Source organism: Oxyura jamaicensis, chromosome 4 (genome assembly GCF_011077185.1).
Source record: "Oxyura jamaicensis isolate SHBP4307 breed ruddy duck chromosome 4, BPBGC_Ojam_1.0, whole genome shotgun sequence".
Lineage (NCBI taxonomy): Eukaryota > Metazoa > Chordata > Aves > Anseriformes > Anatidae > Oxyura > Oxyura jamaicensis.
Window position 1 is genome coordinate 40,216,897 of NC_048896.1, and position 16,342 is coordinate 40,233,238.

The 16,342-nt window shown below is 43.2% G+C and overlaps 1 protein-coding gene across 1 annotated transcript in view; it reads left to right on the plus strand.

Annotated features, from left to right (window-relative positions):
• The window catches only part of ADGRL3 (adhesion G protein-coupled receptor L3), a 264,971-nt gene that overhangs the window by 70,716 nt on the left and 177,913 nt on the right, over positions 1 to 16,342 (plus strand). The window lies entirely within an intron of this gene.

Consider the following 16,342-nt stretch of genomic DNA (forward strand, 5'->3'; position numbering starts at 1 on the left):
CAAGCTTTAATCACAGAAAAGCAAAGTAAGGCTCACTGGTGAAACTGGAGAAACTACACCGTGCACTTTGCCTACCTTAACAGCTTTTTGCAGTACCAGTGCACGGTCCAGGCTGGTTAATGTCAGCATTTCTCTTCAAAGTGGCAGCCCTTTTGCCTCTGACTCGAGGGACTGGACTGAAATCTTAATTCACTGCAAAACTCCCATCGACGGGTATGGACTTTGCTTCAGCTCAGTTTGATGGAGTGTGGGGGAAGCTTTAAAGACATTCAAGCCAGAGACACTTCACCAAGCATGTTGTGCCTGTTTGCCACAAGATAACCTCTAGTCTTTTAATAGAGTTAAAGCTTCGTGGGCAGGCTCTGCCCTTGCTTAATGCCATGGCATTGTTCCCGTTGGCTTCAAAAAGAGGAGGCACTTAGACCCGCACTCACAAAGGCCCTTAGGAGCCTAAGTCCCATTCATTTCCTGATTTCAGTGGGACTTAGAGTCCTAAATCCCTTTGTGAAACCAAGTCGTAATGTTCTACAATCTAGGCACAAGCATTAAAAAGAGTTGTCTTTTTATCCTCTTAGCATGGTAAGCCTGGAAAGTGGAGCTTCTTATTATCTTCTCTCTGCTCCTGAAATAGGTTGAAAGAATGTGTAGCTATTTGAATATGGAAGTTGTCTTTTGACTTGAGTCTAGATTATCTTCTCTTTTCCAGAACTACAAAAGCAATCAAGTCTGGATGGCCTAGCTCCTTTCTGGGCTGAAACTCTGCGGGATGGGTATTCAGGTGGAGAATGGTTAAGCTGAGTCAAGGGAGAGGAGTACTTCACGGCTTTAACCCCTCCCTGTCCTCCACCCAGCCTGATCCCTGGGGATGCACGTGGAAATCACAAGGTGCCAAACCTTTTTTTTCCCATACTGAAAATCATGCTTTTGAAGAGCCCTGTGTTATAATATCCTCAAAAGCTTGATCCATGGACTCTGTGCACAAGCCAGGTACTCATCAGTAGGACCATGAAGTCTAACCCTCAGTAAGAAACCTTCATAATAGCCTCTTGCTCTTATTCTTTCAAGGCCAAATGAGTTTTTGTGTCTGCTTGCTCATTTCCAAATCTATTGATGATGGACCCGATGTTCAGTTGATGTAAATTAATTTAGCACCACAGAAACTGGGTCAGTGACTGTGTTGATTTATCTCATCTGAGGAGCTGACATAGGCTCTCTGGTTTTCTTGTATTAAACACTTTTCTCCTCTCTAGCAATTTTTCTTCCATTCAAGAGCGATGTGAGTATAGAACAGGTTTTGATATTCTGAGTAAAATAAAGAGCTGTACAATCTGTCAAAAGTAAATAATGTATAGGCTTATAGAGGATCTAATGGTTAGATGTTGGCATATATTCTTGATAGATTATGAATCCTTATCCCATTAATGGGTGAACTCTTAGCCTCTGTGTTAAGGAGCTTTGATTGACGGAAAAGCAAAATGATGAGATTTATTCTCTTTGCTATGATGATCCTAAGAAACTAGGGGTGTTTATGTCTGAAAAATCCTTTCACCAAAGTAAATAAAACACCAAATCAATCTAAAGTTAGTGTAGGGAATTGCTACAGAGGTGCTGCTCAAATCTTACCACTTAGAGCAAAACATGGTTGCATCAGTTAAGACTAATATAGATGAGTTTGTGTTGATTTTCGAATCCATAAAATCTAAGAGCTTGCCATCTTCTGTTGTTCCAGAGGGGAACAGTGTAGTGATAGCTATGAAGTTGATGGGAATAGAGAGCATACCTTGGTTGTACATTGAAGGTCTGGAGGAATGCTGCTGGGCTTCATTCTGTTCCTTAGTGAGCTATGCTGCTGAGACAGAATGAACTCCAGGGAGCATCACGACATTGGGTTTTCTTTCCCCTCCTGTCATGGATTAGTGGTTTTAATTGCTCATTCCAAGTTTTCTTTGCAAACAGGGCCCTTCCTGTTTTTTATGCAATTTTTCTAAAATTTAGTGAGTCCTGAGTGCTGCATGGAGTCTTGTGACTGCGTTGACAACAGAGGTTATCAGCAGGTTTTGCATCCTTAAGGGACATATGTTCTGCACACTTAGTATCTGTTGGGGCGTTTGATTACCTCATATATCTGCTAAGTCCTAAAATCTGGAGAGAGGCTCAGAGCACAGCTCCAAAACACTCACTTTTTGTAGGACAGTCGTCGGGCCTCTTTTCTTTCCCTTGCCAAATACCCAGCCTGCCGTAGCAGAGAGTGGCATTGCAGAAAGGTGCATGAAGTACCTCACCACGGTGTTTCGCAGTGCTGGCACAGGCGTCAGATGTGGGGCTGGCCTTGTGGTAGGCTTCAGACTGCAATTCAGGTGACCTGTGCTTGCTTCCTGGGGTTGCCATTGATTTTTCATGTGACCTTGTGCAAGGCATGTCACCTCCTGCTACCTCGGTAGACCATCTGCGCTGCAGGGATGATGTTGCTGCCTCTTTCATAGTCTTTTGTCCTCGGACATACTGCATATATATTGTTCAGGGGAGAAGGGGCTTTGCTATATGTGTGTATAGTACTTAGCAGGTGGGAGCTTAGGACTCCTCTGGGATTTTTGGGTACTGTGGTAGTAAAATAATGAATGATATCTTGCACTCTGCTTTCCTCCCACTTTATTACCATTGCCATCCTGACCCTTTTTCTGCCTATAAAACTACCATATCAGCTTTGAAATGGTCTCCTGTGACCATTAGTCCATGCAACAATTCACAAGTGATATGTAGCTTATGCAACTGACGTGTATTTTACATTTTTATTTCATTACCAGTTGCAGGTACCTTGCTTTGGGAACAGTCCCAATCTGTAAACTCATTATTAACTGAAGTTGTGCTTAAAAATTCAGTGGTGTAGCAAAAAACTTGAGAGAAGATAAACCTGACATGCCCTTGAGAAGTTTGTGTTATTCCATGATGAGGAATCATTGCTGAAACTTTCACAAATTTAGACACATCCTGGCTTGAATGGGTATACTGGAACAAAACCTTAAATGCTTGTTTGAAAATCTGTACTTAGACTTGCTGGGGAATGGTTATAGAGTATATTAGACCAAGTGGCTTTTAAATATTTTTTAAAGCAAATTCATCTTGTTCTCAGAATTCCTTTCTGTAGATGTGCCAGTTGCCGTGACCAGCAGGCCTCCAGTGACTCGCAGGAATGTATCATTTTTAAAGTGATTAGAGATTAATTAAACAGAACTTGGTCATCTGATAGAATAGCTGAAATATACGTTTGCCTTATCGTAAGTCAGCAATAAAAAGGATATATATGTTCTCAGTGGCCAAAGGCACTGCCACATATTGCAGAGGCAGCATGCTGCCCTGTTGACTCTTTGGCAGGATCTTCATCTCTTCGCTCCATGACTTTGAGGGTAAGACAGGAGCACAGTATGGCCAGGTATCATCTAGGGTGTCAGAAACAGGGAAGGATTATGGCCACCTTTCAAGAGACGACCGTAAATCTTGACCGTGATCTTCCATGTTTTGGGGGAATAGCAGCTTTTCTGATAACGAGGAGCTTGGATCCGTCTATTTAATCCCCGTGTCTAAACGATGAAGCTTTTCTTTCCCTAATTGACGTGGTGGTGGTGGAGGGGGGTGCCTTCTGTGCCTTCTGCACGTCTATGTGTGACTTTCACTGGCAACTTCTCCTTGTCCAACTGTTCGTAGCTAAAATATGTGCTTGTCGGGGGTGGGAGAGCAGGGTTGTAAACACATGATGTTCTCCAACGTAAAGCAAATCTGTTGTCCTCCCCCCCACACCCAATTTTGTATCACAACTGATTTTTCTTTAAAATACTGGAAATAGTTTGAAATGCCTGTTGTATGCCTGTAAAGAATAAGCATAACCATAACATCCTGCGAGTTTACTTAATTCAAGGTCTTTGTGGGCCATATTCAGAATGGTGCTTTATCATGTAACTTCCTTTTTATTTTATTATTATTATTATTTTAAGTAGAGATTCCAATTTTCTACTGGAATTAATGGAGTCTTTGTTGATACCGATTTAAATAATTCCAGTAATGAAAAATTGCATGAATTTTTAAGATTGTTGCTCCTTTTTTTCACCTCTGTTAGGAAGGATTATAAATGTATGGAAAAATGTATGGCTATTCAGGTCAAATAATCCTTAGGCAATGACTTTTATGTTTTGAATCGTGCTCTGATATCCATATGTCAGAATTTTGGAGGCTTAACTTTTCTGATCCTGAATGTCACTTCCTTTTCTGACCGCAGGGTGCAATTCTAGCCTTTGAGGGACTGAAGCAGAGATGGTTTGTAAGTGGAAGAGAAACAGCTGTGATGTTGAACAGGGCCATGCACCAGTGTCCTTCTATTTTCAATTTTAATGACTAGATTTAGCCTACAAATTTAGCACAATAGCTCTTCAGGGGACAGGGGATTTTCTGCAAATACCTGATTAGCAGAATATTTCAAACTTATGCAGAGGAAACTTTAATAGGTGTCAAAAAAAAAAAAAAAAATCCCCCATAGTCCTGTTCATTTTGCTTCCTTGTTGCTACCAGAGTGTGGTCCTCCCTCAAACTCGCTGTATACGTGTGTGCATGTTCACTTTTCCAGCTGTGTACTGACACATACAAAGGTACTGAATGTAGCTCCTTGCTGAAAAAAGAGAAGTAGTGGTGCCACTGTTCACTGTGGCTGGCTTGCTACTCCTTGAGCATGAAGAATCTACGTTTCTGCCAAGTGTGGTGTAACATGCAGCTTGCTGTGTTCGGAGATGCTGTCACCCAGTCAAATTCCCATGTGTCGCCCCAAGTGCAGCCTCGTGGCAATGCACCTCACCAGTTGCATCAAAAAGGCTCCTTTTATCAAGCCGCGGTAGGGCGTCACACATTTCCATTGTGTTTCTCTTCTCCTTGGCCAAGAAGATGAGGTAGCTGGGCTTCTTCCAAGTCTATTTGAAATCCTGTAGGGAAAGCTGTGGGGAGCCTTTGGTGGAAAGCTGTCTGGGATTTTCCACTGCACTCAAGTAAGAGGGACGCTGCTAATCTCAGTTCTTACTCTTTTAATTAAGGTCTGAATAAGAAAACTGACCTTAGGAGGTAGCTGCATAGTTGTAAGATGTTACTGTGCAGTTTTTCTCCTAACTTACTACAGTATATCCTTGCCTCGGGCGTTACAATGTGCAGATTGTCAGAGTATAGTCATACCAAACAAAGAAGGAAAAAAAAACAACAACTTCATTTTGTTCTGGCCTTAAATGAGGCAAGATGGCAAAGGAATCTAGTGTAAACCTTTAGGCAGTCTATTGCAGCCTTTATTGCAGCCCTTGAAAATAATTCACCAATAAAAGCAAACAAGCGTAATTTGGAGTGAATACCGATGAAATGCTCTGTTCTGCAGCCTTCAAAGGCAGGTGAAATGGCTGGTGGGAAGAGGAGTTGTGTATAGTCAAAGGGACACCCTTTATCCTAAAAACGACCCGATTGCCTATTTTTTTTCTTTTCTAGTCAGCTGTTTTTATAAATAGAAGCTTCAAATGGACTTGAAGGGTTTAAAGTGGATCTGTTTTTACATAGTGCCCTTCTCATTTCCTCTCTGTAGTTCAAAGATTTGCTTTTTGTGTTTTTGTCTTTGTCTTTTTTTGCTCCTTCTCTCAACCCCCCCGCCCTGAACTGAAGTGGTTCAGTTGGAAAAGACCTAAAAAGATCATCTAGTCCGACTGTCTGACCACTTCAGGGCTAACCAAAAGTTAAAGCATGTTATTGAGGGCATTATCCAGAGGCCTCTTGAACACTGACGGGCATGGGATACCAACCACCCTCATAGTAGTGAATTTTTTACTAATATCCAGTCAGAACCTCCCCTGGTATAGCTTTGTGCCATTTTTTCATGTCCTCTTCTCTTGGTTACCATAGAGAAGAGATCAGTGCCTCCCTAAATGTAAATAAATTATTCACGAGGTCCTTAATTCGCAGTGATATCATGTAGCTAACAGTCACTGCACCCTCCTTGGCACCTTTACAAGAGAACAAGGAATTAGCAGCCACCTCTCTGACAGTGTTTGAGCCGAGAGCTTTGCCAGTGGCTGCCTTTTGCCCTTGCTGTGGAGCTCATCATGATGGTGCAGGAGGAGCCTGTGACAAAGCAGGGAGCGGGCGCCCAGGACCTGCTTTTGGTGGGGTCCTGTCCTGGTGAATAGCCATGAGCTTTAATGTTTGCTTTTTCTTTTTCATGTGAGGGGACCACCTGTAGCTTCATTTGTCCTCAGAGCAAGGTTTTTCCTCCATTGCTTTGAAGGTATGCACTATGCCTGTCGTCATGCATCAGTATCGTGCTCCAACTTTTGTTTGCAATATTTTCATATGGGGTTAAATGCCACCCTGTATCATCCCGCTACTATAATTTGCAAGTCGAAGATTCAGCCTGGAGAAGAGGAGGCTCAGGGGCGACCTTATCGCTCTCTACAGATACCTTAAAGGAGGCTGTAGCGAGGTGGGGGTTGGCCTGTTCTCCCACGTGCCTGGTGACAGGACGAGGGGGAATGGGCTAAAGTTGCGCCAGGGGAGTTTTAGGTCAGATGTTAGGAAGAGCTTCTTTACTGAAAGGGTTGTGAGGCATTGGAACAGGCTGCCCAGGGAGGTGGTGGAGTCACCATCCCTGGAAGTCTTCAAAAGACGTTTAGATGTAGAGCTTAGGGATATGGTTTAGTGGGGACTGTTAGTGTTAGGTTAGAGGTTGGACTCGATGATCTTGAGGTCTCTTCCAACCTAGAAATTCTGTGATTCTGTGATTCTGTGATTAAAGATGATTCCCAGTTGTAGCAAACACCTGTCTGCAGTAAGGAGGGCAGGAAATCCTTCCTTACAGTTTGCACTGAAGGGAAGTCTAGCCCAGTGCAGAAATAATTTGTAGTGTGGCTGCAAGACTGGCAAAATCGAAATGATGGAGTTTACATGCTATATTTTAAAGCAGAGGAAGGACATGTTTTGCACAGTTTCTTCCTTTCTGCCTGGTGTGGAGCACTGTTTTGCCTCCAGAGAAATTAAGGGTTGAAACATCCACTGTAGTGGTTGAGGGCTGTGGTTTTCTTAAAAACAATCCTGGTTTTTCTCTGAGAAGTGGGAATGGCTGCTGAGCTGCCTGTCTGGAAGTCGGGCTGCCAGGGGCTGTTAGCTGGCCGAAATGAAACAGTGCTTGGGCTCCCCTCCCCTGAAACCTTTCTTCCCCATCAAGGTTAACCAGCTTGGTAGCTGAGGGTAAACATTTTCTGAAAACATGACATGACCTGGTTTCTCTGCCTACCCAAGGAACTTGCTTTTCTCACTATTGCGGATGCCTTCAGAAGCCCCTAGGAGACCTGAGCATATTTGGCTTTAAAACATTTGAGTCCTAACTTCATTTTATCCGGCAAGCAATAGGCCATGTGGAAGGACGTGCTCAAAAAGCTTGAGTGCTTTTCCCGTTGTCAATAGCTTCAGTGTGGAGATGTCAGCTCCGTTTGTTAGCCTTCCTCCCCTTGGGAACGGGAGCCTTGTGCTGTACGTGGTGAGCTTCATGCACCCGGGCAGTGCGTGGGGTCGGATGTGCCCACGTAGTGAGCACGTGTCTTGCTTTGTGTAATCCCAGCACGGGCTCCCTGGACTTCATCTGTAATTTTATGTGCACAAAGGTTTTGAAACGGAGATCCTGGATCCAGAAATCCATAGAAGAGGAATATACAATTACTGTCCACTTCTGAAAAGCATGCATGCCATGGATTTCCTTCATCAGTGAGTGCTCTGTGGGCAGCAGGGATGGAGCCCAGTTCCCCCAAGGCATGCAAGCTCCACAGCCTCAGACCCTCTTCCCCTTATTTCAGCTCCCCTCCGCCATCATTGCCTATTCTCCATCCTATTGGAGTGTCCACTGTGGAAAAGCCAGAGCCATGAATTAATTCTCTTTTTCGGGGGCTGGAGCAGACCCAAGAGGAAGGACTAGATCTCCAATGACGTGTTGCTGAGCGCCCAGTGTCTCCCAGCACTCGTCTGCCGTTACCTCGCTGGGTCCTGCCAGCTCTGCACGCCTCCAAGCCTGGCTATATTCTGCTGAATATGCTCTTTCCTTGTGAAGCTGAGTTCGTTTTCCTGCAGTCAAGTCCCTTGCGAGGTTCCCTGCCTCAGGAATTCAGCAGTCAGCCTTCAGGAGATGATGTCTGCAGGATTAAGAAGTAGCTTCCAGACTTCTGGATGGATTCCCTGGCCGGGGTGAGCGCAGCAGCCCTGAGCAATGGCTCCATGGCTTCCAGCGCCAAGCATTACCTCTAGGCATTTCACTCCATACTCCATTACTTATCTGTGTAAAAAAATTTAACAGTCACTTTGGGTTTTTGGTTTCTCTGAAGCCTGATGTTGCCTGTGGCTGACTTCCAGCCACAGCAGAGGATGGGAAGCCTGGCTGAGCAGTGCCTGCTCACCCTGCTGCGGTGACTCCCGGGGGGAAGGCTGCTTTTGTTCCAGATGCAGACGGGCTCCACACAGCTAATTGGGAAGCTGTCACTGCTGTTTTCCTGGTACCAGTAAGTTCTTCCTCCCTGGGAAACAAAATTGCTTCCAGGAATAAAAAGTCAGAGTGGACTTTGGAAGCAAGCCGATGCTTGGGGTCCTGCTGCTTTCTCTCTGTTCTGCACTTTTTTCAAAGCGGAGGAGACAGAAAGGGGAAGAACGTTTGTAAAACGCTCAGCCCTTCCTCTTCAGTAAGTGTTCTCTGTGTTGTCTTATTTCCAGGCTTAGGCATAATGTATCTATCAAAGCTTCCCCCTTGGCTTTGTCATGCAGCGTAGCATATTTTTGCCCTGAAGCAACAGGAACAGATGATAAGCTGGAGCTACCTGTCCTTGTCTTGAAGCTGCCAGAGTGGGGCGAGGAGTTCCAGCCACAGCGGGTACGTGGCTGGTACAAACGCCTGTCTTCCCTTTAATCTGTGCCAGTTTCCAGCTGCCTCTTTTCAAGGCCGTTGAAGGAATTGAGCTCAGTAGTCCGTCTTCCACTTGTGTTCCGAAGAAAACAGTTCTCAAATCTAGGCGTTTCTTTGTTTTGGCAAATCTGGTGCAACCATATAAATGATCCGAGGAAGGCCTGCAGGGCTTGTGAGGGTGGATGATAGTTCAGTGTGTGCTCCGTTCTGCCTGAGGCAGCTAAATGGGTCACCCAACGCTTAGTGTCATAAATTATGCATATGGGTTGGAGGTCTTTGGGGCAGCAACCTCTTGCTGTTGTTAGTAGAGAGTAGGAGCTTAATCTGGGAGGGCAGCTTCATCGTACGCTGCTATTTATCCCTAGGACAGGCGGACCTTGCCTTGATTTTTTTTTTTTTTTTTTTTTGACCCTAGTAGGAGCAGCAGGAAGAGGCAGAAGGGGAAATTATTACATTAGGTAAAAGCAAAGTAGTGCCAGAAGGAGCACCCAGTGCACCCAGCAGTGTTTTCCAATGCACTTAATGATTGCCTGTTTGAAATTTAGAGTTCCTGGAAAGCTGTCTCTGCTCGTACTTGTAGCCAAGGGTTGATATTTGCAGAAGATATGCAATCCTGTCCTGATACCTTCAGTAAGTACAGGGCGTTGCTCGGATTTCCTGTGTGCTGCCAAAAATACCAAATCTCTTGATTGCCCTAAAAAACCTGGAGGCTTTGTAGCACTTTCAGACTTTTTCACTGTTGAAGTGTTAATATCCCCTAAACACCTGTAGGTCCGTGTGATTCTGATTGCAGTACAAGGCTATCAAACAGTATCTGTCACCATTTCACAGTCTGTCTGTTGCTCTCTTCCTAGAAATCCAAACCTGTGCCTCGCCTGCCCTCCACTCCAGGCTCTAATTCAGGTCTTGCAGGGAACTCCAGCAGCATCGCTACTTTCAGAAAGGCAGGTGCATGCTTTGGTTTGACGAGGCTCATGCAAATATATCCACCTCCTCTAGGGTTAATGGTGGTTGATTCTTTGATCCAGTCTCCCATCTGAGATTGGGTGTCCAGTGTCCCATTTGAACATACATAAGTTTGTAGGCTAGCTAGATAGGAAAGATAAGTATTTGCCTTGATGCCAGAAGCTGTCCTGGCACACTGACCCGTCAGGCTTCCAAGGGCTCCTGCAGTCCTTGTATTTTCGCCAGAGTTTCTTTCATCCCTGATGACAAGAGAGACGTACCAACTTCTTTCCGTGGAGTATCCCTGTTGATGTAGTCAGCAATGTGCAAGACAATTAAGATTATTTACTCTCCTAGGTGCTGTGCCTAAAAGAGAGAGCTGACTTGTAAGCATCTTTGACGATAGACATAAGAAGTCCTCTGTTATTTGGGAAACAGCAAAACAAAACAAAACAAAAGGCAGAACACAAAACGGGAGTTGCAAAAATGGTCCAAGAGATAATAGCAGTAAAACCCTTCTATTTATTTGCCGCGCTGTGTATTTTTTTCCCTATTTAGCCGGATGGAGTAATGGAGTAGTATTTTATGAGCTGTATTAACTAGATCTTGGCTGCAAATTGACTCTGACTTGGAAACTGCTTTAAAACATAGAGACGAGCCAAATCAGGGATCTTTCAGTGTAGTGTCTGGAGCTCTTGTTGATAGGAAATTCTTGCACCTTGCCAGTACATCGGCTTTAGGTGGCTCTCAGGTCACAGGGATGCAGGACACAAGTCAGGCTGAAGCATGCAGATACTCAGGAAACAGAGGGCTGCAGGCATACTGAGCAGGACTAGATTATTCATTATGTTGCATTTACACAGTGCTCTGAAAATTCTAAGTTCTCTCCAAATGTTCATTTCAAATTCAGCATTTATTAAATCCCACAGAGAAGTCTTTTGGACTTTGTTTTCAAAATGTCGTAACTGGGCAATCCATTTCCATTGTGGTTTTCTGGTTTTGTTCATTTAACTATTTGTGGAAATTATGGGGATTCTGTTAAGAAAGCGGTCTTGCAGTATGCAGCTGGCTGTCTTAATGCCCAGCCCTGGGTCTCTGTTGTGACTACAGAACCAAATGCTGCAGATTTTGTTTTCTTCTTGTGGCTGGAATAAACCATGTGTATGATGAGACCAGGGAGGGGAACTGGAGTTCAATGTAGTTCTTCCCCGAACCTTAAAAATGTTGGTTTTGATAAAATAACCTCTAGTTTCCCTCTTCCTGGAGCAGGGCACAGACTGACCATCAGTCACTGCGCTCAGTGTGATAGGAATATCAGCCTGAAATCCTCTGGCTTGTGTTACACAGAAGACCCAAGGGCAGCTGATCCATCAGTCCCTTGCAGCCTGGAGATCTGTGTGTCTGGGCCAGGATCCAAGAGAACAATGCCCAATGTGAGGCTTTGAAATACAGCCTCCCAAATCTCAGACATGCTTAAACCCCCACCAGCTTCTGCTGATGTTGGAAGCTGGTTTGGGGGCTTCAGCACACCTGAGGATGAAGCTTCCTTATCCAGGTGACCGAAAGGGATTCGCTTCAGTGATTTTGGAAATCTCAGCCTCTGTTTCTGCAGTGCAGCCCCCCAGACTTGCATTGACTGCAGTGAAGAGGCTGCCCACCCGATCAAGGTTTAACATACAAGAAACTACGTGGCCCTAGCAAATGATAAAAATATGTAAGATTTTTTCTCATTATTTTTCTCCAACCAACAGCGTGTCTTGCTGTGTGAGGTGGTCTCAGTACAGTTTCTTTATTCTCTTCATCCTCCTACTGTGCTGCACAGAGTCACACCCTTTAACCCTTTTCGCCTTGTTGAATTCGATGTACATATTAGTACAGAGAATGAGTCATCTGGCATGTGTAAGTGCAAACCTTAGGAGCAGACAGCTCTAAAATTGCCTTTTCTACTGGAAACTGATAAGTTCATTACATATGCAAAAATAGATGTGTGTATCAGGCAAAGCCAATGCATGACTTGGGAGCGAAGACCAGTCTGAAATACAAAATATATGTAACGACGAATTTAAACACCTTACTAAATCATAGCTATGCCATTTTATTAGACATTGTTTCATAACCTATGAAAGCTTTAGCTATCATATAAATCTGTCTCTTAATAGGCAGCAGTTACATTTCTTTATAATTTATTTCTCTGATAGTGCTCAGCAAAAACACACCTTCCTGGCAGCTCTGCTTGTATACATTTTGTTTATCACTGCAACTTTTTTTATTTTTTGTCATTCTCTCTCTGCTGGTACCATGTGAATAACAGAAACATAAGGGGAAGTGTACGTGTATAAGATAAGTATGCATTTATTAATATGTATTATATATATTATATATATAATAAGTATATATCTTAAGGGGAAGGGAAGGAGGTTGTGAAGATAGGGGTTATAGAGAATTCCTTGTGATGCTGGTGCTGAGCAAGGGATTGAGATGGACAAGCAAAGAAGCAAAGAGCTGCTCCCATTTCTAATGTGAGGTCACCCACTGCTCAGAATAGATGCGAGTGGTTTTGATGAGCATTCTAGGAGAGTCCAGCTGGCAACTGCCCGATAAATTACAGTTTGAGGATGTCGAACATGACTCGTGATGCCAGATGCTGGTCAGGTTTGTGTATGGACTGCCTTTCAAGGAAATTCATGCTTCAGCTGGCATGGTCATCCCAAGCCAATCTGTGTGGTGTGGTGGTTGGCATTGGGATCTGCAGTGGGTTTGTTAAACTTTTTTTTTTTTTTCATCAATAGTGTTTTACCATCAACTTCAGTAAAGCAAGAAAATGGTACCCTCTTCCCCCCCCCCTAAGTTTACCAACCATTTTTTGCAATTTTTGGTCTGTAGTAGTTCTGCTAGAAGCTGTGGGGTAGGAGATTGGAAGAGTTTATGAGGATTAGGGGAAGCTGTGTTGGAATTGGTGCCCACAGCCATGATTTTGCAGCAGAATTCAGTGAAAATTACAATAATAGAATTGATTCTAATCTAAATTATTATTCTAATCTAAATCTGTGATTCTATGATTCTCATCTTCTAATTTTCACAAGTTGTGAATCCACCTGTACGAAGGGCATGGATTTTGCTCCAGCATACACGAGGGGTGCTCAGCAACACCAGCCATTACATCAGGCACCATTGAGGCACAATGACTTTTTTTTCTGCTAATATTATTTTCCTTTGTGTGTGTACAGATCGTTAGAGGGGAAAAAAAGAAAAGAAAGATAAAAGAAAACCACGATAGAAAAGCTTTCTTCAAAACGGAATTTTTACTGATAGATGTAATACTGTATGCAAACATATTGCTTCTCAATATTCTGCTAAATGGCTAGCACTGCTTTTTTCATGCCGTTTAAATGATTGTGTTTTTCTTCTGTCATTCATTTGATGTTTTTTCAACCAATACCCTTACTCTGGTAAAATGTTTAGAACAATGTTTCTCTGTTTATACTTCCCCATATCAACGAAGAAGCACCAGCAGGAATGGGGATAGTCAGAAATTGCTCCGTGATGTTCAGCAGCTGATGCTTTTTGGACAAATGACCTCTGTAATGGTTCATAAAAAAGAGAGAAATTTAAAACATTTTTTTTTTTGCTCCAATTACTGGAGTTCTGACATCTTTTTTCTCAGGTCAAACCATTAGTAAAAGCTCCTCTCGCCTTGATTAGCCTCTGTCAACAATTACACTTGGAAAAGTTGGGCAATGCACTGCTGCTTCCGTTGTAAGGAAAACCAGAGGAGTGCTTGTTGTTTTAAGAGTCAATGAACCCTCTCTCATATTCGAAAACAAGACAGCTATAAATAAAATTGGTATCCACTGAGGCCTGTTTGTGTAAAGCTTCCTTAAAGGAGCACTTAAGAAAAAATGGACTTTTGCTTAATGCCTTTTATTTTTATATATATATATATTTTTTAATTTGGAGGGGATTATTCATTTATTTATGTGATTTTAGAAAAACATGTCCACTAAACCAATATGCCTAGAAGGTCGTCAAACACAGCTATTGGATACAAATGAGTACAGTTTTCTAGAAGCTGAAAGCATCTGTGATGTGGGCTTACTGTGGGTACAGAAATGTCACCTTGTGTGTTGGTGTATTTGTTGTGATGGACCACCACACAAAAGCTGTTTTCCCTGAAACCAGTCTGCGAGTTGCTAGGTTTTTCTTTCAGACATCCCACCCAACATGTCTCTGTGATGTAAATAACCAGTAATTTAGCTCCTTTAAAAAAACTATGCTTACCTGAAATACTTTCCTGCATCTTAATTTGCTTTTGCTTGTGTCAGACTACTGATGACATTGCAAAATGAAATGAATATTTGATTGCAGTTTATAACAAACGCAGGTCTAATTGCTTCAGCCAGTCATGTTCATATATTTGATGCGATCGTGCTTCTCTTGGAAAAATACAGCCAGGCCCCAGTATAGCAGGGTCCTTCACATCCTTAATTTTCACCCATGGTATTTTTACAGATGCTGATGAGACCCCTCAGTTGTGAGAAGCTGAGACGGGCTGGCTGGTTTGCCTTGCTGCAGCGGTAATGCTAAGTTTTAAGTTTTAAACCATTGATAAAAGATGGTGTGGCAGCATGCAGCGGTGAATCTTGGGGTTTTAGAGCATACATGGAATTAAGCTCAGGCTTAAACTGTGCAGTTAGATGCTCTCAGGCTTTGGAATGGATAGTAAATGTACTCATAAACTAAATAAAAGAGAAGTGCTACCAGGAGCATCCATCTTGCCTGAGATTCAGGAAGAAGCTGAGAAAGTGATATTTTTGCTGTTTGGTCAGGTGTGTCAAATGCAAGCAGCAGCTTTGCAACAGAAGGACTCTTCTGTCACGGATATTTAAGCAAGTTATTATAACACTTATTCTTGTCCTTTCTGTGAAAAATTGTGGTGAGCATTTGAGAGATGATTTGTTTATTCTGGCTAACTGCAAACAAAACTTTATTGTTTACCTTTTAAAAAATTTAGAGTGAAACCAAGCAAGGAAATTTTAAAAAGAAAGAAAGAAAAAAAAAAAAAAGCAGTTGAAAAGCAGTGACCTTCTCAAATACACAGAGAAAATCAGAGCTGGGTATGTGCTACCTCTGGGTACCAACAGCAATGACAATTAAAATCAAGAGTTTTCTGCTCTGAAATGAAAAGCAAATTGATTTGATTCTTGGTTACCCTTTTCATATCGCAACGAACGAGCTGAGCTATTTGTTCTCAGTTCCAGAAGTTGCAGCACTTTTCCTGAAAAGGGAGGATTGTACAAACTGCTTGGTGGGAGCTGGGCAGGTAGCAGCCGAGTGCCTGTTTTAGCTGCGTGCCCAGGTCACAACAGCCATCTCTCTATGGCATTGGGGACATTACGACATTACCCCGCCCGTGTGAGGTAGCGTGCTGCGTCAAGACCAGGTCTGGGTCTCCCAACCTTCATGAGAATGCTTGTAGAGAGAAGGCTTGCTTACGAGGTTTTGAATGGAGGCGTAGGTGTGTTAACAGACATTATTAGGGACGCTGTTCAAGGTGCAAGTGGCCAGCATCAGATGCACACTCAGAAATATTTGCCGAACACCTATAGCAGCACTTGCTGCCTCTTGGCTCAGGACGTGTCTGACACTCAATCCCGGCGCTCCTAGGAGCCAGGGCAGCTGTTCAAATAGCTCTGCTATAAATCACCCTGTTTACAGATGGGAGGTGTGACATCTTGCGAACCGCAGGCTCTGCACGTCGGAGAACCGCGTAATGAAAACCATGGAAAGCAGAGACCCTGATGGCTTCAGCAGGGCGGAGCGGTGTCTTGCACGGCTGGAGGCTGAAGCGATGTCAGCCCGGCAAAGCCAGGTGGATCATCTTTCTGTTTCTGGTCTGTTCCACTTTCTGGTGCAAAGAAGAAAATATTTTTAATGCAAAATCCGTTTTAAAACATAACACACACACACACAGCCCCTACAGCTGTTGGAAAGGTGTTCGGAAGTATGGCGTATTAGAAATAGTCCCAGCTGAAATGGATTAGCAGGCAGAGTTCAAGTGAGGAGGTCAAACGTGTAAACTGAATGCAATTTATCTTGTGGCACTGCAGTTTATCACACGGTTGCAGAAATAAAGAAATACCACACACATGCACATATTCACACTTAATAATTTAGGAATAACTGGAAAAGGTCTTAGAAGACATTAAAAGGCTTCTGATAACATCGTGATATCTGGAGTAATAAACCAAAGACAGTTGGAGGCAGTGCCAAAATAGCTGTAGTCAGAGATGTCTTTATATGTCTGTCATTTTTATATTTATGTACATTTCACTTCTCAGAAAAAAAAAAAGGTATTGAACAGTCTTATTGCATAGTAACTTATTGTGTACTGCTTGGCAAGGGGGTTGGACTAGATGATCTCCAGATCTGTCTGGATGATCTGTC